A 20,949-nucleotide genomic window follows, 5' to 3' on the forward strand; every position below is an offset into this window, starting at 1 on the left:
TTTTATGCTAGTTGTCAATGAATTGTAATTAAGAGTTCATATAGACATGAAATAAAGAGTGGAAAGCAAATTACAAAAAGCGACAAAAAGTATTTGTACACAAAACTCATCTCTCGTCATTCTGAAAGTCCAATCTCAGTAAAGGCCATTTAAGTATGTAGGCAAGAAATACCAGACAGGAAAAATGCACTGCTGCATTTATACCTATTGCGTTCAGTTTGGAAAGTGTTGCTAACAGCACCACTTACAAGGAACTTGAGTCTGCTTGGATATAGATTTTCTAATGACTACCCCATGGCAACTACCAGAGAGGATGGTCACATCTAGGATGTCTAGACAACTAATGCTTGCCTATTTTTACAGTACACTTACATTTCTATTGAGCCTAGAGATCACAGGAGGGCAGAACATAAAAGTTACTAATCCATTAATGTTTCCTGTTTGTTTCGTGAGAGGGTTATGAATTGTTTCAGCGTTGAAATAGAGTGACTTCAGGGGTTATCAACAGATGTCTCAGATTAATGAGTCATAGTTACTGTAATTCAACTAGGTTGTGTTTTGGGTTTTTTTTTTTTCAGAGAAAAGAGATTAATTCCACCAGACAATATCATAGAAGACAATCATTGCAAATTTAACAGCAATATCTGCCTAGCAGGGAATGGAAGCTTTGTGTGTATTCTTAATACACAAATAAAACACACAAAACTGAAATTGTGAGGGGGCGAAAGGCAGAAATCATAAAACTTGCAAAGGATCTATCAAGACAGGAAGTCTTGCAATCCATGGGCCTCATAAATAGATCAGCAGACCCATCTGTGTCATTAGATGACTTAGGGGACACTGAACTGAAAAAACATATATTATTCTGCTAAATGGCATGTGAACTCCTAGGGGGTTTTTTAATACAAAGGTTGAAATTTGTAAAAGAAGAAATTTGTTGAAACTCAAAATACCTTTCAGTTCTGAAAATATTTAGGTTTTCAGGCCACCCAAAGTTAGGAGAAATGTAAAGTAAGTCTGGAGACTCTGGGTGTGTGTGTGCAATGTCACTAGGGTGCCTCATTAAGACAGACAGACTGACTTAGATTTTAATCTCAGGAAAGCTTTTAGAAAACTGAGGAAAAAAACATAGGGATTTATTCACCAGAAAGTGGGACAGGGAATTCTACAGTTTTGACAACAGCCTGAAGTACAAGCATATCAGCTGCTCTAGATCAGAACTGATAAGAATGTCATGAACTTCCAAGTTTTAGATGAGGAAAACATACACGTACATGTAAAATAGTCCCAATCATTTCTGAATAGGTTTTGTACAGTACTATGAAGAGCTTTTATCTTTTCTTGAATGAAAATTGAAGATAACCTTTTATTCAGTTTAAAAAACTTTTTACTCTTAAAATCTGTTGGTTTTCAGTTTTGATGAAGGAAAAGACTGAAATATATATCTTCCCTGCTTTCACCAGAATGAAATGCACATTTTGGCTTTGGCTGGCTAGCATTCTGAGACATAGTTCATTAGTCCCTTGAAAACTACAGAAATTTTTTTTCTTAAAACAGGGTCTCCAGGTCACTTTTTTCCTTATCTCCCTCCCATGAATAATTGCCCAAGGTCCCATTTTACAAGCTCCTGTGTATTTTTTTTTTTTTTTTGCTGGTGATTCTAATACCACGAGGATTTGATAGTCTTTAAACATTGACGGTGCTTCAGGCTCTCAAAAATCCAGCCTGGCTTTCATGTTCAACAATGTCTGTAGCCACATCTATCTAAAATTTATGCAAATACACTTGGGCTTGTTCCTGTAAATAATTTTTGTGTGATTATATAAGCTAATTTAAAAACCATTAAGTACGGAATGAGCATTTGTATCAACAAAGCAGATTTCTGTGCTCTGAAACCACAATTTACAATAAAAAAAAGATCTTATTGATTCTGCTTGTGAAACTGCTGTGAAACTTGATGGTGGACGTATATGCAAGACTGCATATTTGACCCTTGTGTAGAAAATGTTTATCAAGTAGCAAGAGAATCTTCCCACAGAATATTGTTTTCAGACCACAGGTTACATTCAAAGCTTTCATGATTTAACAGAGTAACTCTGGGCTAGGGCAGACCCTTCTATTTTCTATCTTAGCAGCAAAAATAATTGTGGTGCACTCATATTACTGAAGAGTAATGCATCATACTCACATCCTCACTGATTTACTTTAAATAACTCCTGAGTTTCTGCAAGTATACTGGCGATAGGTACAGGTTGATATAGGTACCATTACAACATAACTAGTTAATAGAAAGCTTGCAACACGTATTTGTAACTTTTATGACATGTTGAAGACTCATAGTAAAGAAAGTCTATGGCACAAGACAAGACTGCAATTCTCCCTCTTTCATGTATTTAATATGAAATACAAGCTGCAAAAATAAAAGGAAAAAAATAACTGTCTATATACCTGGGACTTTTCCTTTACAGATTCCCGCAGTCATCTTTTAAAAAGCACTTCAGTTTCCTACTTGTTCTTGAGCTGAATTCCAGTTGCAGTTGTAAGTTGAATGGTAGTTGCAGTTCTAACTTCCTCCTGTTTCAGTGCAGACTTTTTTGGCAAAATATCTGGAAGATGACTTCTAAGCAGCTGAAACCTGATGTAGACACAGCAACAGAAGAGGAAGGTGAACATTGAGGTTTGGATGGCACAAAATGTTCTTATGAGATCTTAATTTATCAGTCGCTTCTAAGCAGCCTTCTGAATCCCACATCAAGGTCTTCAGACCCTGTGGAAGCAGAAAGGCCAATTACACATAAAAAGGGTGGTGGCTGGAGCAATCCCACTCTCTGTGGAAACCCTATGGAATTCCAGAGGAGAGGAAATACTGATTTCTACACGTCTCCCTCCCACCCAAATATTTCTTTTGAACAGTGGACACAAGATGAGATGGACTATTCCCAGCAGAAATAGTAGAATTCAAGCCTGAGATCTACAGAAAAATCTGTTGACCCATAGAAATCTAGGATGAGCCACGATGAACTGAATAACCAAAACAGAAGTATAGCTACTCAGCATAACTTGCTTCATTGAGTTTATGTACTCTGTGAGTATAAATATACTTTTATAATAGGTATAGTAACTATAGGTGGCTCAGCTCTTTCAAAATAGCATGGAAAAAAAAAATCATGTTTTAGCCATGCTCCAGAATCTTTTTGTCAGTTTTTGGACTTCAAAAATAGCAAAGTGTTTTCTCTTCTCTTCCTGCTATATGAAATCCTCAGACAAACAACAGAGTGACTATTCCCTTTGCTATGGAAAGAATGAAACTGAGTATTTAGAGAGTTGCCAAATGCAGAATAAACAAACTGATACAACAATTTCCCCTCTCTATCTAATATGGTGATCTCAGTTGGAATTTCAACATCAGTATTGAAATCCTCAGACAGAACAGTCTTCCAAACAAATAATATCTCTTTGAATGTCATTTTAGAAGAAGCAACTTACTCTGCTGAACAGTGGAAGGTGCTGATACCACAATATTATACTGTCGTGGTAACAGTATCATCTCTTTTCATGCAATATAACTGTTTCTTCCATAGTAATTTAAGCCACGGAATCCTGTGACTGCAATTTGTGATTCTAAGAGAGTTCTCGGAATATATCCCAGCACTCTCAGTGATTGGCAGCTTGGTAAAAAGCGATAGCGAGCCCAACTATCCATCAAAAAAATGAGTGGTAAGTCATTTGGAATTTCTCCCAATGCTATTCAGTTTTCTGTAGAATTTAATTCTGTTGTGTGTAGGAGAGGTTTCCCAAAGGTTAATAACTGTGTCATTCTATATTTTGCTCAGAAAACTGAGAGCTAGAAAACCATATTTCAGACTAATTGTATATAAAATGCTTTAAAAAATAGTCACCTTGGATTATGGAAACACAAAAATGAAATGTATCTGAGGGCTTTTTTATTTTATATTTTCTTCAGAATGAATCATTCAAGTTTGTTTAAGAATGCTGCTCAAACTTTCTAGAAATTTCTAAGGATACTGGGTTTTGTTTCCCTCCCCTTTTAAATGAATCTACTGTTAACACCAAAGATAAGACTAGGAGATATGAACAGCCCAGATCCCTTTGCTAGAGAGAAATGCTTGCTACAAGTAGAAACGAGAGGGCATTCTTTCATTTGGAGATGTTGTCAACAGAAGGGGTGCTGCTCCTTTCTGCCGGGACTAAACTTTCCTTGAATACAGAGCAGTTGGGTTATGTTTCTCTCTGGTCCATATCAATATCCAACTACGTGTTCCACTTCCTAGGCACATGCTCTAGGCATGCTACTGTGAGCTGTTCTTGGTGGGAATGTTCTCCATGGCTACTGCTGAAATTTTGCCATTTACCAGAAAGGAAAGGAAGGATTTCTGGTGCCAGAGCATAAAAGTCAGTACTGAGACACTTTGGACTTTACATGAACATCATCCATAATGTGTTCTTCAAAAAACATAGAAACAACCCCTGGGGCAAGAATCAAACTGCATTTCCTCCTTCCAGCTCACTTGTCTTAAATATTACACTCATTTGCAGAATAAAATGGACCTCCTTCTCTAAAAAGTGTTCAGAAAATCTATGAAGAGATGCCAATTTAAATATTACATTTTAACTCAGTAGGTGAGCCCCATCAGTGAAGAACAGTCCCACAGTTCATCAGAAAAGGAAGACTCAAGGGAAACAGGCAGTTAAAAAAGAGAGTTCAGTAGTCTCAAGGTAAAAGGGCAGCTGAACTGAAATTGTGTCCTTTCCACTGCTACCACATTCTCTTGCAGTCAGGTCTTTTCCTTTCCAGTGTAGTCCTTGAACCACACTGATGTGTTTGTGCCCCTAATTCTGAAGTTCAAGAATCGCTTCTATCCAGAGCACGCTGCCGCTGCCACTGAGTGAAGGAATCCTACCTGCCTGCCCTCTCAGCTTGGTTTGTTTTTGTTCCTGTATTTTGTCCTATCTTGTATCAAACATTTATGAGGCCTGGATCAGGAAACTGATCTGTCTGAACACTAGTGGTTATTTTTCCTGCTGGGTTATTTTCTAGCTAGGAGAAGGTCTCTGAGTTAGTTTGCTGTAGAGTCATATGAACAACTGTGCAGCACAAAGGTTGGGGCAGCACATGGCAGGAACAGGCAACCAAGAGGAAGAGGGAGCAGAGTGTGGAGTAAACAGATCTACTTCCATTAGCAGTGCCTGTGTATGCCATCTTCTGTTGCTTAAGCCTTACTCCAGGGAGCCCAGGGCTTGATTTGCAGCAGAATTCACAATTACAAGTGAATTCCTGGGGAGATGTGCTTCTGGAAAAGAAGAGCTATCCTTTCCTAACCACATTGCAAAGCCAGGTGGTAGCTATTTGATCTATGAAATGGGGATAACAATATCACCTTACAGGAAAAATGCATTTCTTGCTGTTTGTGAAACACTCTGTTCTGATGAACACTCCAGATCAACCTAGTTGGCATCATATTCAGCTGTCTTCAGGGCTGGAGAATGACAGTTTGCAGAAAGGAAGGCATGGAGCTGCGCTCTGATTTTCCAGGCTTCAGAGAAACTAGGGAGAAAGTTATACAATCATGTAATTGCAATTCATATTATAGAGTGGCTATGCCCAAGAAATTTGAAATAAAAGTATATGCAGATGGTGTTTGGGATTTATTACTTTTGAGTATTTGAATTTTCATCCCAAATCTTTTAATGCATGGGAAGGGAGTTTTTTTATTAAATAAAGCAGAGAAATTCTGCTTATGTTGTTTTAAAATACTTGAATGGTATGATTTAATAGCTGACATAGTATTGTATCACTTGCAAATTTAAAACAAAGAATCCTCTCTCCAGAAACATCCCTTTTGTTTTACCTTCTTGTCAGGCAAGAAAAATTTCTAATTTTCCTTCTCTTTCTTGCACTTTCTCCTAAGCCTGTAGTACTGTGACTCCTTGACACATTATGCTGAATTACTGTACACAGGTCTAACGAGCCATATTCTTGCTCCAGGTACTAAATTAAAACCAAAAGGTAACATCAAAATAATATTTTTAAGTATTCTGATGTACATCCAAATAAAATGCAGGGGTTTTTTTTACAAAAAACCTTTCAGCCAAGATTATTAACTGTGCCTTTACTATTGAAAAGCCTTCTTGATTCATAAAGTTAATGGCTATGTCATGCCTCTGTAAATGCAGACTTGAGACATGCTCTGAATGTGTGTTTTGCAATTCTTTTCTGAGGAATTTACAGCTGTCTAGGTCCTAAGTGGCTCCCATTAGTACAGTTTGTGGGCTTTTTTCTCTATTCCAGTGGTTTGGCAGACCATAGAAATGCATAAGAATAACGCAGATCCTTGCAAATTGTGAGAAAGAGGGTGCTAACTGCAAAGCAGGACAGACAGGCTTGGCAGGAGGAAACAGCAATGTGGTTGGGTGCCTCTGTGAGCCCACAGCTGAGAGGTCACAATTCTGGCCTGTCAGACTTGACACTGATCATTTCATTTTGTACTTCCTACTTGACAATCCCTTTGCACCAGCCTTCAGGCTTACCTGCACACTTTGCTCAATGTGCTGCTTTGTTGCAAATGCTCCTGCATGCTTTATTTTCAAATCCTTTTTCAGGAAAATCCTTCAATATTTCTACAGTGTTAAATTTACCAAAGTGTGAAACACTTCCTTGCATTTATAAAAAATATATTTTTCCCACTTATAGCTAATGTGTATTTCTTACATTGAGTTTTAATGACTTAAAATACTTTTATGCCCTACTGGTAATTACCCGTGCCAATTAAATGGAACAGATTTACTTCAGGATGAATTCATATAAGCTACAGAGAGCATTGCTTTAAAATGCCTCTGAAGTCCCTTAGAGAGTTCAAATGACTGTATGAGTTGCCTAGAATTATAACTGGTGAAGTCAGGGAATGTTTATATCTACTTGATGTCAGAAAAGGCCTGTTGGCGAGTGAAAAACAGAGAAAAAACCACAGAAGTTATAATTCACAAGATGCTGTCTTTCCTGCCAATGCTGACTAAAGAAGTTGCCTCTTGTCCCTGTCCCCAGTGCCCCAAAGCCAAACTGGCCTTTCCTTATGGCAGTGTAACTGTTTATGTGCTGTAAACTGGATCACTGAAATGATCCATATGAAAGATGGTCCTCTAATCCCCAGGGCAGTAATGCTGGAAAACACTCCAAGAACATAAAGCCTTCCCCATATACAGAGACTTCCTGAGAGCATGAATATCCTGGAATGCACTGATCTTGGGCTCTATCTATTTTTCTGGGGAGATGTATATCCAAATTGTAATGCTTCTTGGAAGGGTGTGCTGGATACAAACTTTCACATGCTCATTGTTCATCAATGAATAAATTATGCACTCAGTTTCAGGGTGGTTCAGGTTCTTAGTCAGATTTTCCCTGTACTTCCAACAACTCCAGCCAGCTCTACTCAGAAACAATCCTACTATTTACCCTTTCATAATGCCAAATCTTCAGAGAGCAACATAAATATTAATTAATTTACACTCACCTTGCTCTTCTAAGGTAAATAACTGTATCATTTTCCCTTTTTGTTTAAAGGACAATACTAAACCAGAAATTAAGTGACTTGCCTATGGTAACACAGCAAGGTAGTGGCAGAAGGGCTGGCATTCAAAAGTCATTGGAGTTTTTGAGGCTTGTCTCTACACAGGGAAACCAGCTGTGCATCCTTCATTCTGTAACAGCTAGTCTTGCAGATACTGGTGTGTGACTGCTCTATAAAAGAGAAGAGACTCATTTTGTTCTGGAATTAGGTGTTCATTATTGAGACAAGATAATTATTTTGGAGTAAACCCCCTGTTATCCCTCTTATTTTAGATCAGCTCTTCTGATGACTTTCTTACATAGGCCAGGGGTAAACTCTAAATTCTCCTTCTCTCCCCGCCTCAAGCCTAATTATTAATTACTATTTAATAATAACTGCTTATTATAAAGACACAGAAAAGTTAGCACTTCCACAAAAAGAACACATATTACTCTCGAGTGCTGCTGCCCCCTAATCACAGCTCTGGACGGGGAGAGTCATGCAACAGGGAGAATGTGGTGAGAACAGCATCTCGCACCAGCAGCCCTCACCACAAACCCCTGCAGAGGCAGATATCAACCTCTCAGGCCTGGGAGTCAGGGAGAGAGCGCAGGGGCCCAGGAGCAGGAGGCAGCTCCTGGCTGGACTGCAGGCAAGGGTGTGTGCAGATAGCACACAGGCTGGGCTGGTGCTTGGTGGCAGAGTTTCTCCCTCCCTGTGAGCGCCTTCTGAATGTCTTCCTCATCTGAAGATCTGACGCAGCAGCAGGGTGTGAAGGAAGATCATACAAACCATTTGAGAATGTGCTAGCCTCATTAACCTCATTAAAGAGCTTGTAAGCCAGAGCCTCACTATCTAAATTCCTCTGATGAAGGCAAATTCAGTAACTGCACATCACAGTTCCTAATGCTGCAGTCACATCCAGTGCTGTTGTGTGTATGAACATGAGGCCTGTAAGCCTCTTTGGACTTCCCTTTATAGGACTGGGGCTCCAGCTGCCAATAAAAAAGTTTTTATTTAAGTGAAAATCAAAAAACCCCACATTCTTTTAAAAAGTAAAATATCACTTCAGGTAGGTGACATAAGAAAAATATATTTAAATACTGAAAATGTTCCTGTTTTTTTTTTTTCTAGCTTGTCAATTCTACTTTTTCTTCCATGCCAGAGCAGCACTGAGTGCAGTTCTTTGTCCATCCATAATGTTTCTTCTTCTCAGGAAAATGAGTTTAGGATTGTTTTTTTCTGACCCCATAACACCTGCAGGAGTCACGACTTCAAGTTGAGAACCTGTAAAAGAATGATTGCTCTCTGGAAATGCAGATACTTTTACAGTACCAAACGCTGTGATATTTAAACGTGAGCCTTGAAGATCCGTTAGGAACACCTTCAGAAGGTATCAAGCCACATGGATCCGTGTGTAAGTTTTGTTGGTCGTTGCTGTCTGGACATTCCTGGAAAGTGAATGGGGTGTGAAGCGAGAATGTCTGCGGCAGAGCAGCTGCTCACCGCAGCTCGGTTGCTCTAGCTATCTCCATGCTGCACACTGCTGGAACGTCGCCAGTCCAAATCACAGTGTCCTAATTTCAGGGAAAGCTTCACTTAAAGTGGTTTAACTGAGATTGTTAATGTTCTGCCAAGCCAAGGACGGTAACAACCACTAGCAGAGCATCCAGAATATGTTACCCGCAGCCTGTTTTCAAAATCCTCGCCATTTGAAAACACAGCAGCGATCCTGCAGAACAAGGGGTGATGTTTACGTATGCTATTTTTCAGATGTGCCTTCCCACATCTTTAATTTGTTATCTGTGATGGATATCTAAGGGAGAATCCATTTTAATTTGACTGGCAGCCAAAGAGCTCGGGATATACAATCTGTATGGTAGCGGTAGGTTTTGACTTTGTGTTAGCAACTACAGTGACCTTCTCCCTACAGGTCTCCAGGAGGCTGGGAAGTGATGTAAATATCGAAATGTAAGGAGTCAATCAAAACGCAGGGAGCTCGGGCGGGCCTGAGCCGCCCGCTGGGCCCGGCGCTTGGCTGTTGCCATGGGAACGCCGCCGGAGCGCGGGCGGGCTGCGGGCGGCCCCTCTCGCGAGAGCGGCGGCGGGCGGAGCGCGGCGGGGCGGGCGCGGGGTGAGCTCATCCCGGGCTGCGCGGGCGGGGAGCGCCGCGCTCAGCTCAGCTCAGCCCAGCCCAGCGAGCGGAGCCGAGCCGCCGGCAGCCGCCGCAGCAGCAACTTTGTTGGGTGAGTTGCGAGCGGGAGCGTCGAGCCGGGGCGAGCTGCACGCCGCGCCCCCTCCTTCCTGCCGCGGAGCCTGCCGTGGGGAGCCGCCGTGCCGCTGGCCGCAGGGGTGTGCGGGTGGGTGGGTGGGTGGGTGTGCGTGCGGGGGAAGGGTAGCGGCCCCCAGCCCCGGGGCTGCGCGGCCCCCTGCCCGACAGGGGTTAACGGGGGCGAGGGCAGCGGGGTCCGGGTGAAAGTGGCCTTCTGAGCTGCCTCCGGCCGCAGCGCCCAGAGCCGGGCGGGGGGCGCTTGCCCTGAGCGCCCCCGGGGCGGTGGGAGCCTGCCGTGCCGGCAGCTCCGGGGCGGGTCGGGCGCGGGTCCCCCTGCAGCGAGCCGTGCCGGGTGCTAGGTTCCGGATTTGTGTCTTTTTTCTCCGCAGGAAAGGCAGCCCCGAGCGGGAGCCGCGCGGCCGGAGGCGGCGGCGAGCGGCGGCGGCCCGGCCCGCTGCGCTCCGAGGCGGCGGCTCCCGCGCTGCCCGTCCGTGCGGAGGCGGCCGCGCCGAGGGCGCCCGCGGCGGGGGACGCGCTCCCCCGCGGCCCGGAGCGGCACACGCCGCTCGCCCCCACGGCTCGCTACATAACTTGTCTCTTGTTCGCCCCCGTAAGTTGCACTTGAGCCTCCTTTTTTTTTTTTTTTCTTCCTTCTTTACTTTTTATAGCCAGCGAGGGTGTAGTGCGACCGGTTTTGTTCCGACCTGGTGCTGAGACCGCAGTAATGATAACAATTAGGTGATTTGGGGGCAGTGCCGGTGGGGATGTTCTGAATGCTCTGCTCACGGGGAGGCGGGGTGGAGGAACAAAATGTTTGCGGATGGTTGATTTCTTCACTGGGCGCCTGGAAAAGTGGGAAAACAGGGAATGCCTTAAATTGAATCTTAAGGGAAAGGAGGAGGTGGAGAAGCAAGGAAAGGTAGATGAGACTGCGAATGATTACCTTCTTAAGCCGAGTTTGTTTGCTCTTTCCCTCTTTTATATTGCATAAAGTCCTGATGTTAACGTTCTCATGCTGTGTGTAAAAATAACTGTATTGTTTGTACTGGATAGCTGTGATGCAGCTTCAGCTCATGTAATGAGGAATGCACTCATTCATGTCTGGTACAGCAGCGACACAAAATGGGAATTGCTCAACTTAATGAAGATCTCCTTGTATAACCTTGGCCACAACATCTGTATGTTTTAGTTTGAGGAGGCACGTTTTAACCCGTAGAATAAAAGAGGCTTTTTTTTTTGGATAATACTGCTTACCAAATCGTGTTTTAAAAATTTTACCTGCAAAATCGCTTTAAAAAATTTTGAGTGATGCTGCTTTAATGAACCCGTTACTGCATGCTGAATGAAGTGCATCTGTGAGCCGGAGCCCCAGCTGATAATACAATGCAAATTTGTCTTCAGACTAAAGGTGTCGGATTTCATTAGGTTCCAGATCTGTATGGATAAAGCAGGATTGGTGTTTTCTTTAGAAAGCAGCCCTTTCATGATGGGATTTTGATTGATCGTTTTTATTTCTTTTTCTAACTATGGGAATTGTGCACTTGGTTCCTTTAAATTAAGGCATAAACCAGTTTTGTTAAAAGGAAAAGAATTTTTGCTGCTAACTGGGTAGCAAGTATCTGTGTTCTCTCAGGTGGAGAGTTTGGTTGTTACTTATTTGGAATGTATTGCTGGGCTAGACTCCATTCCCCTTCAGCTGAAGTGGTGGGAGAGACATGTGAAAGTATTAAGGTAGAAGTTTGTGGCAATCCTAATCATAGAGATCTCTTAAGCTGTGTTTCAGTGTCAAGGCTTTTATGCCTTAGGCCATCAGATGCCATACCACTTATTAATGTAGAAACAGTGTGGGAACTTCACAATAATTTTTTCTTGGTTTCAAAAAAAAAAAAAAAAACAACCCCATAGGCTGTATTAAGGTAAAGCTAGAAAGAAATTTTTCTTGATTGAGTCTTTAGTGTGTACACCGTGTCTCATTTTGGTGATAGGAAGCTAGGGACAAAAGATTTTTTTGCCATTTTAAGTGTTTATTTATGGCCAGTTGATTAAAGGATGTGCACTTAGTTGCTCAACATTGCATTAAGTAGGTTTTACTGATGCTAATAAAATGCTTAGTTTCATCATTGCTATTTGGGATAGGCATACTTAGCTCTCAGTTGTGGTTCATAAAACCTCTTAGATCATGAAGTCAGAAGCAAATGGGATGTCAGCTCTTACTGTTGTAGGGCTGCAAAAATTTGCTTGATGAAAAAGGCTAGCAGGTGTAGAGGCAGGCACTGACACAGACCTGTGAAAGGGTGGAGCTGCAGCCAGGAGTGAAGACTTAATATGAGGACATGCAATTCATGATCTGTTTTTTCTATAATAAAAGGTATTATTATAATTTCAGTCATGCATCATTGGTTCTAGGCTTGAAGAGCTTTTTTCCCTGCTCTCATGTTTATCTGAAATGTTATTTTAAGGTTTGGGATTAAGTTTTGGATTGTTGTTTTAAAAACTATGTCCAAATGTGGCCTCTCCCCCTCCTGCAGCTTTTCAAGGAGTGCTTTTTTTTTTTCATCATGCTTATAAGCATTCTGCTGGCACTTTGGGAGCATTTTGTTCTTGTGTAGCTCTTATTGTCTTCTCAGTTTTGTAATTCTGTCTCAAATATATCCTTTAAAATGTCCATTTCAGAACTATTAGTTTTGCTACTATGGAGGCATTTTTTATTTCTAAGATAGGAGAGCAAAACGTAAGAACATAGAATATTTCAACTGGTTATTTTGAATTTTAGTAAGGTCATGAGGATAATTTTAGAAATATGTTGGGAAAATGTGAGGTAGGCTAGTAAGAGAATGGGTTGAGGCCCAGTTGAATTTCTTTTCTATTCCTCTGTTTTGTCCTATAGCATGTCTATTGTAGAGAAGAAAAAGGAACAGTTTTCTCCATATCAGTAGTTTAATCCCTTCAGCAAGGGGGTTGCTGCAAGCTATTGAGTTCTTACTCCTACTGGTTAGAAATCCGGGATGCCCTACTGGGATAAAGAAGCAGAGCTTCTGTCTTCATCAAAATTTCAGTCACACAAGTTGGTTTCCCAAATGCTGATGTGTTCAGAGGTTGAAATTTATTCTCATTGACCCCAAGTGTTGGTTGTTTGGCAAACAATTTTGATCTATTTTTTCCTTGGCTTTCTTGGCTTCAGGCAGATTCCTTTTATTTCTCCCCAGCTCTTTAATGATATATTTAAAAAGTCAATAAGACATGATTTAATTATCTTAATTTTTAATATCTTTGCTGTTTACTTCTTTATCTGTATTTTAGATTTTTGTTTTATTTTTTATCCTGAAAGCCATTTGTTTAACTTGTTAATAAGTTATGACAGGAATGCAGCAATAGTAAGTGCAGTTATTTTTTTAACAGTGTAAGTAGATAATTTAAGAACTGCTAGGCGAGGGTTTTGTTGATTTGGCATATAAAATTAATCGTATGCTCAGTATCTTTCTGTGAGTGAAAAAAGTTACGTTGTTCTGTATTTTATGTTTCCAGGGAGATTTGACTTCAGTGACTTGATTTCAAGTATATCTCTCCTAAATTGCAGCTTTTAAATAATCTTAAGCTTTATATTTCACAAGAATTCAGTGTAGTATTTGAATGAGGACTCTCAAGCTGGAGGTTTATAAAGTGGGATTTGATGGCTCTATGAGACTTGAGATGTTCTCTAATGAAAGGCAATCAGTGTTTTTTGGGGGTGCAGCCTTACAGCAATGATGAACCTAAAGCTCGATTGTAAACCTGCAGATTATGGTCATTGGTGAGGCTGAATGACAACAATTTTTTATTTTAAATTCTTATGCATCTGGCAGCACAAGACTAACACAGTCTGTAGCAGTTCTGGTGTTAGCTTTGATAGTAGTTTTGCACTGTGAACTTTAAGAGTTGCAGAGACTATAAGTGTGTTTTTGAATATGAATCAGCAGGTATTAGTTTTTAGATGTCTGTTTTTTGCATATGTAAAGCTAAATTATGTCATTGTCTCAGTCTCTTTAGTATTGGATTCTGTGGCACAGTTTACTGAGTGAGTTATTTGATTTAGAGTCTGCCACATGTCTTTTATGTTAAGTGTTAAGTGAGGCTAAGCATTTACATGTCTTTGTTTTCTTTATGGAAGCATGTTTGAAAGAGCACTTCTTTTGAATGCAGAGACAGAACACTTTTCATAATCTTGGTAGCTATTGAATTGTATGATTGCTAACCAAGTATTTATTTGTCATGGTTCTTTCAAGGGTTTGAGTGTGAGTGGAGTGGAGTCGAGTCCTGCAAAGCTGCGGCTTCCTACTGCTTAAGCTGGATGCTGCAGTGCAGTAGTCATAGCTCTTGTTCCCTTCATAGTGGATGGCTGTCTCTTCAAGTTCCTGAAAAATGCATGGCTGTGTAGAAAACTTTTCTGAAAGTGTATAATAGAGGAGGAGGAGTTGTTACTGGCACTAGTGATTCATGCCTAGGCCTGAGAGGCACCTTGAATTTTTTCTTGATGTTTTAATAGTCTTTTACTTTTGGTTTTAGGCTCTGTAGAATGGGAAGAATGCTTTCTTCAGGTGAATTGGAGAGATTAGTGGAGTGATTTTTGAAGACCAAGTTTTATTTTATAAGTTTTCAAAACTTATAAAAGCTACTGACATGTGTCATATAGTTGGTTTAAAGTTGGATTGTTCTTTATTAATCCATATTGTTTACCTTCAGTGCTCAAATAGCTTTTGGAGGTGTTTAAATTTTGTGTTGTTTATTTACCTTTTGAGGTCACAGGATTTGTACCTCGAAATACTCATATAAACCTCAGAGAGACTGATTGTTACTTTATTACTGAAGCTGTGAGATGTTAACTTTGAACTTGTGCTTTAAGACAGACTTTTAATTTAGTGAAGCTTCTTCATTTAACCCTAAAACAATCCTGTTTTTCCTAACTTGTAATGTTATAGTGGATTAAAAAATCTCAACTAGCCAAAATCATCAGGGAACTAGTTATTCTTCCAGGATGCCAGGAGGTATGGGTCAGAAGTTGAGCATAACTTGGACAAAAGTTGCCTGTTGGATCTGCCTGTGAGACATAGTTATGTTTAATGTGCTTGGCTGGATTATTTTATGGATTTTAATATTTACTTTTCTGGGTGGGGGAAATTGGCAAGCATCTTCCTTTGCTGTGTAGGCAGCCTTGCTGCCTTCTCTGTGCAGTGGATGGTGAGGTTCCAGGAGGTGCCAAGGGCTGCTTTTGTAGCAGGGTTCTGTTCTCAGAGTTTCTCCAGTCATGATTCATTTTACAGCACCATAAGCTAAATCAATTGTCTTTTGACTTTTGAATAAATAATGACAGGCTCATTGTATGCTGATGTGATGTGAAATAGGATTAATACAGACCTTTCTTTAAGAGCGGCAGATAATATCAGTCAAACGATTACTGTGGTGGCAGAACTTTCTGTATGCCAGTTGTTCACAGCAGCAGCTTTGGTACAGAGCTTGGGTTTTCTTGTTGGCGGTCCTACAGACAGCTCTCTCTGAAGACTTACAGGCACTTTTAATACATTTGTACATTTGTATATTTCACCAAAGGTTGCTGTTGTGGTTTAACCCCAGCCAGCAACTAAGCACCACAGCTTAGCCCCAAGAACATTTTGAAGTTGTTCTTGGAACTTTTTCAAATGATTGCAATTTTATTTTTGTATTGTTATTATGATTAAATACTGGTATTTCTTGCTCACTCAAAATGAATTCACGCTGTCACTGGAAGTATTTGGCAGATCTGTGTTGATTGGTGTTTATGGGAGAGGTTATTTCCTGGTTTCTAAAAGTTTTTTTTTTCCTTTCTTTTTGTTTAAAAAAGTACTCTCATTTGATTTCAAAGTTGCTGTTTTATATGCATAGTTTTGTCACTTGGTCTTACTAGAGCAAATAATTTGGTTCTCTGGCTGAAGGTGAGGGCATCAATTCTCCCAGATCAAAACTTGTTGCATTTGAGCAATTTTACTTCAGACAGAATTTAGTCTGGTCTCCTGAATTGGATGTTGCCTACACAGATGTGGTTTGTTGGCTTGGACCTCTGTGACCATTAAGGGTTGGGTCACATTTGGTGAACTTCTGGGCAGGGATTTTTAGCTTCGTTTCCCTTTCCTTTATCTCCAGGCACACAAGGGGGCAGTGGGTTTTGTGTGTACTTAATTTATTTTTCCTCAAGAGACTCATGTAAGCAGTGACATACACATCTTGAACATTTGCCTTTTGGCAGTGCCACAGCACAAATTTGCTCTTGCTGAAGAAACTGGCAAAGATCAGGCTTCAGTTTTTTCTTTTTTGCATTTCTGAAGTTTAACATAACTTTGTCTGCATGTTTAAAAATTAAAGAAGACAATGGATGATGAAACTCGGACTGCAGGCTTAAACGTGTTAGTGCTATATAAAAGTCATTACAGTTCTTATGTCTGAAGTGTTTAAAGACCTCTTTTTGTTTTTGTGGACAAAGCTTCTCTCCTCACTTTCTGAATTACCAATCTATTTTTTTTTTAATTTATAAAAGCTAAAATGTGTGATACTCTTTTTGGAATATTTTTGCACATGTCCAATAGAAGTCAATACTAGACTTAAACAAATAAATCCTGGAGGGCCTTCCCTCCTTCTGCTGAATGCAGTTGAAATTTTTAGGAGTGTTTTTCTTCTCAAATTGTAAGGGCTGAAATAGGATTTTATGCTTTCAGTCCATGCGGAAGAACTGCATAATTGTGCAGAAGAAAGTTATGGCATTTTCATGCCTTGAAAATAAATATATCTTCATGAATGACGTGATACTGGCTCTGATAATCTGCTTTCCAAATGTATTTAACAGCTTGTTGTATGAATCAGAATAAAATATTTCAGTAGACTGCACTGTATTGATCATACAGCAGCTGGAAGAAAGAGCGAACCACAAGGCTTTCCCACAGCTTTTACTGAAGAAAACATTTAGAAGTGAGAAGAAAAGGAGATACTTCTGTAAAAGCTGTTAACATAGTTTATCCTTTCCTTGGATGTTTTTTTTTCCCCTTGACTCCCTCCCTTTTGCAGTCTCTGAAGAGGGAACTATTGACAGAAAGTCAGTTCTAGTTTTGTTTACCCTTCCTCCCCCTCCCTGACTTCTGCATTGTCTTGCAGTGTAGTCATTGACTAGTACTCGACATAGCTCTGGGAATTCCCAAATCCAGTACTGTTTATTGCATTGCCATACAGAGGTGGTAGGAGAATCTTTGCTAGGGTGCCTCTGTTAATATAAACAAAAGGAAAATGCTAGTATCATCTTAAAACATGCCATCCATTTCAAATTGAAAAGGCTTTTTTAAAAACTCAGATCCGTGGGTTTTTAGTGCTTGTGTGTACAGTGACATGAGTGTTTGTGGTAGTCTGGAGACCTACCTGCCACAGACACTTCCACTCTGCTATTTGAGCTGTGATGCACTGTGGAATAATTTGAAAGCCTGAAGTTAATTCTTGCCTTATTATACAGTTTCCACCCAATCTAGGTAAAGCCAGAAGATCTGCAGAACTTCACAGGGTTTTTTATCATGTGCTGAAATGAAATAATCAGGACTTTTTAAAAATCCTGTACTATTGTACTTTTATTTTCAGCTGAAATTTTTTAAAAGTTAATTAATATGCTAGATAACATTTGAGAACAGGGACAGATTATTGTCTCCAAACAACAGTTTTGGGATTGGGTGTGAACATGCAATAATGTACTCTGTGTTCTAGATTTAATCACTTGTATATATTGTGCTGATGCCGTAAAGACTTTCAAATTTGTTGGTAATTTACAGCACATATCCTGTAAAACAAAGGTGTGATAATAAGCAGTTATTAAATGTTGCAAAGGGTGCTAATCATTGTTATTTTAATAGAATTTAGTAATTATCTACTGATTGCTGACATCATTAAATATATTTTTTTAGTATATGAATTGGTACTTTACATACCTGAGCAACTGAATTGAGGTTTTCCATTCTTGCATTGTTGATGTATCTTTTTTTTTTTTGTGCATGTTAAGTGTAATGACTTGCCTCAGACTGCCAACAACTTTATGCCTGCCAAGGGCAAGAGGGCATATATTGTGAGTGTGCTTTTTAACTGAGACATAGAATGCATTGGTTCTGAAAGTAAGGGGTGGGGGGGGGGGACAGCAGTTATTTTAATTCATTCAATTGCAGTTGTGTGGAGCTGGCTACTTGAAAAATAATTATAGGCAAGGTAAACATTGCCTCTTGTAGAAGCAAGGAGTGCCCAGAGATAAAAAATGTCTGAAGTGCTGGGTGAGGGAAGAGAGCTTAACTGTTCCTTATTTTTTGTAAACCTGCATTTTGCTTAAAAAAACCCACAAAGCAATTAATAGTAGTCATCAAATATTCCCAAGTATGGTGCAGTCCCATTTGGGTGACAGCTGTCTTTATGTTCTTGAAGCATGGCCTTAAGTGACTTAGGGCTAAACGGACAGACCTCACAAACTGATACAAGTACTAAAATTAAGGGGTAGTTGGAGGAATTCTTAGATAAAATCCTCACTTAATCTTTCAGTTACGAGCAATAGGAAGAAGTAATTGTAAAATGTAGAGCTAGTGGACAGATGTAAAATCAAGTAATGCTTTGATAATTTACTTATTTGGAGCATATTGGAAGGTAGTGTTGTGAACATTAGGGATGCTGTAGAGGATAAACGCAATCTCGAAGCATCCAGAGTTAGCATGGCTAATGCTTTTTGGTAGAGAACAGTACTGATGAAAGCAATTTTCTGATGTGTGTTTAAATATTATAGCTAAAACTATATGAACAAGTGAATCATATATTCTGCTCCTGCCTCTCCCTTCTTCTCTCCTTTTCCTAAGTGTTACAATTTATAAAAGAAGGGTCCAGAGGTGTCTCATTTTCTAGCTTTAAAAGTAAGAGAAGAGTTGAAGATCTGTTTGAAGGGAGGTGGGAGAAGAATCAGGACAACTCGATAAAAATGAAGCTTAATATTCTGACTAGTTTCTTAAGTTTGGATCCTGCTTTCCTCCAGAATGCTTAGTTTATTCTTCCCGGTGTTGTCAGAAAACAGACCTAAATTAATGCTTTTTTCAAACATAGCTACAAATTAGAACTTTATTCCTTGTAGCGGAGAAGTTACGTGAAGATTGTATAAACATTTTACTGTCTTGTGTGGTTTATCGTGTTCACATTTTTACATGGGGAAAGAAGAGGACTTGTGAAACAGTGCTGTCTATTTCAGTGGCATTTTACGGGTTTCAATAAAAACTCTGCAGCAGTATGTGGGTGTTATGTGCTTGCAAGTAAAGTAATTTATTGTTAGTGTTTAATAGTACTTTTGAAAATGAAGTAATGGTATATGTAGTATAATGCAAAATACCCCCAAGTAGGGGTTGGTTTCTGCATTACAGTATTTTCCTGTTGCTGGTGAAGAAGGTACAAAAACCTCTTTGTGTTAGATGTTCAAAGCTGTTTTGCCAGGTAGAAAAAAAATCTTTCTGAAGGTGGTGGTGTTTTTTTGTTTTGAATTTTTTGTTAGTGCTGAGTGACTGTTCCGTTGGTTTAAAAATGTTAATAGCAGTAGATATCTTGTTTGCTGTAACCTCTCTTTGTTATCACCTTAGTACTTAGCTGAGATGCCAAAAGCTCTTGAAATACATTGCAGCTTCAAGCAGGTTAGGTGCTTAAATACTGGCTCCCTGGGTTGCAAGTCAGTGTGTTTTATTATCCCTGTGCTCAAAATTTTGAGCCAAAGACTCAGGATACTATTGAAGTGCCACTGCTATTCAGTTTATAATGATGTTAATTAGTGCTGAATGTCATTAAGATGAACATATGCAGTGTTAATGAAACTACTTCTGAAACTGAACTATTGTCATTATCTCACTGAATGGTTGTACCAAAAGTTGCTTGACTCTGCCCCACAACAATGATAATTGAGAAGGGCTTAGAGGGTGGAGCTGACCCTTGGGAATGGATCATCTGGTCTTAGTCACCTCTTCTGAGACCCTAGACAGTCAGAGACTTGGCTGCAAGGAGAAGGATTGGTTTAATAGCAATATACAGCTCTGGGCATATGCTCTTCTCAGGGCCTTTGCCTGTCTTGTGAACACAAATGACTTGTCCAGTCTCGTGATTACATGTAAGGAACAAGCTGTTGCTTCTGGTAAGGTTAATGTCATCTGATCTGCTCCGTTTTTGCATCTAGGAAAGAAGGGATTTTTGTAGGAAAGGTTTTGTAAATGTTTTCTACTAGACACAGAAGCAATTACTTCTGGAATGAAGTTTGATTTCTTTATATCTCACTCCTCCTCACTTAGTTTTAGACTATTCTACCCGTCTTGATTTAAAATAAAGAGGAAATGAATCAAGCAGGATAATTACAATATTGACAATAGATAAGTATTTTGCACTAGTATCTGTACTTTCATGGACTGGAAAGGGCCGAAGCCCTAATCGGACATCTTAGATCTTAGGCAAAATACAGAATCATCTGGATAACTAATGTGGTGCAGCATAGTTGCATGATAGTGGTGTTGCTCTGCATTGCGTGCACTCTGTTTATAATGAGATTGTATTTTGATGTGACATTACTGTAATGTCAGTGCCTTGTATTCCTTCATTAGTTTACCTCATTGACTTTGTGAAGTAAAGAAATGCAGGTGCCCTTGAGCAAGGTGTCTTAACACACACATGAGAAATCTCTAGTAATGTTCAGAGCAGAAGCTGCCTTGGGCTTTAGATTTCATCCTGCTACGGACAAATTTATTTATAGCTGGCTGTAAAGCTGTGCTCGAGATTCTTGAGCCAGCTCAGAGGAAGGCAGGGACTACATCTGCACTTGTCTGCAGCCTTCTTTTTGCTCCCAAGAGTGGCTCTGCTCAGCTCAATCTCCTGCTGTTTGCTGGGAACAGTCCCTGGCCTCATGAGATCTCATGTACATCAGTGGCCCCTTAGTAAGCTTGAACAGAACCATGACAGTTATGGATTGATGCTCAGACCTGTGCCCTGGACTTATTTTATTTATTATTATAGCTTTAGCTCACAATGCCTACATGGCACCGTGTAATGCTCTGCTGGGCGTGTGGTTGCACATGT

General features: G+C 40.0%; 2 long non-coding RNA genes across 2 annotated transcripts; one reads left to right on the forward strand and one right to left on the reverse strand.

Moving 5' to 3' along the window:
- Positions 1-1,104: 1,104 nt before the first annotated feature.
- On the reverse strand, positions 1,105-9,639 carry LOC137475708 (uncharacterized). Its single transcript, XR_011000035.1, has 2 exons — positions 9,249-9,639; positions 1,105-2,635 (listed from the first exon to the last, which is right to left on the reverse strand). It is a non-coding gene; the product is annotated as an uncharacterized lncRNA (long non-coding RNA).
- LOC137475709 (uncharacterized) lies at positions 2,976-3,896 on the forward strand. The gene is made up of 2 exons (XR_011000036.1): positions 2,976-3,085; positions 3,582-3,896. It is a non-coding gene; the product is annotated as an uncharacterized lncRNA (long non-coding RNA).
- Positions 9,640-20,949: the final 11,310 nt, after the last annotated feature.

Source organism: Anomalospiza imberbis, chromosome 6, assembly GCF_031753505.1.
Source record: "Anomalospiza imberbis isolate Cuckoo-Finch-1a 21T00152 chromosome 6, ASM3175350v1, whole genome shotgun sequence".
In the NCBI taxonomy this organism is placed as follows: Eukaryota; Metazoa; Chordata; class Aves; order Passeriformes; family Viduidae; genus Anomalospiza; species Anomalospiza imberbis.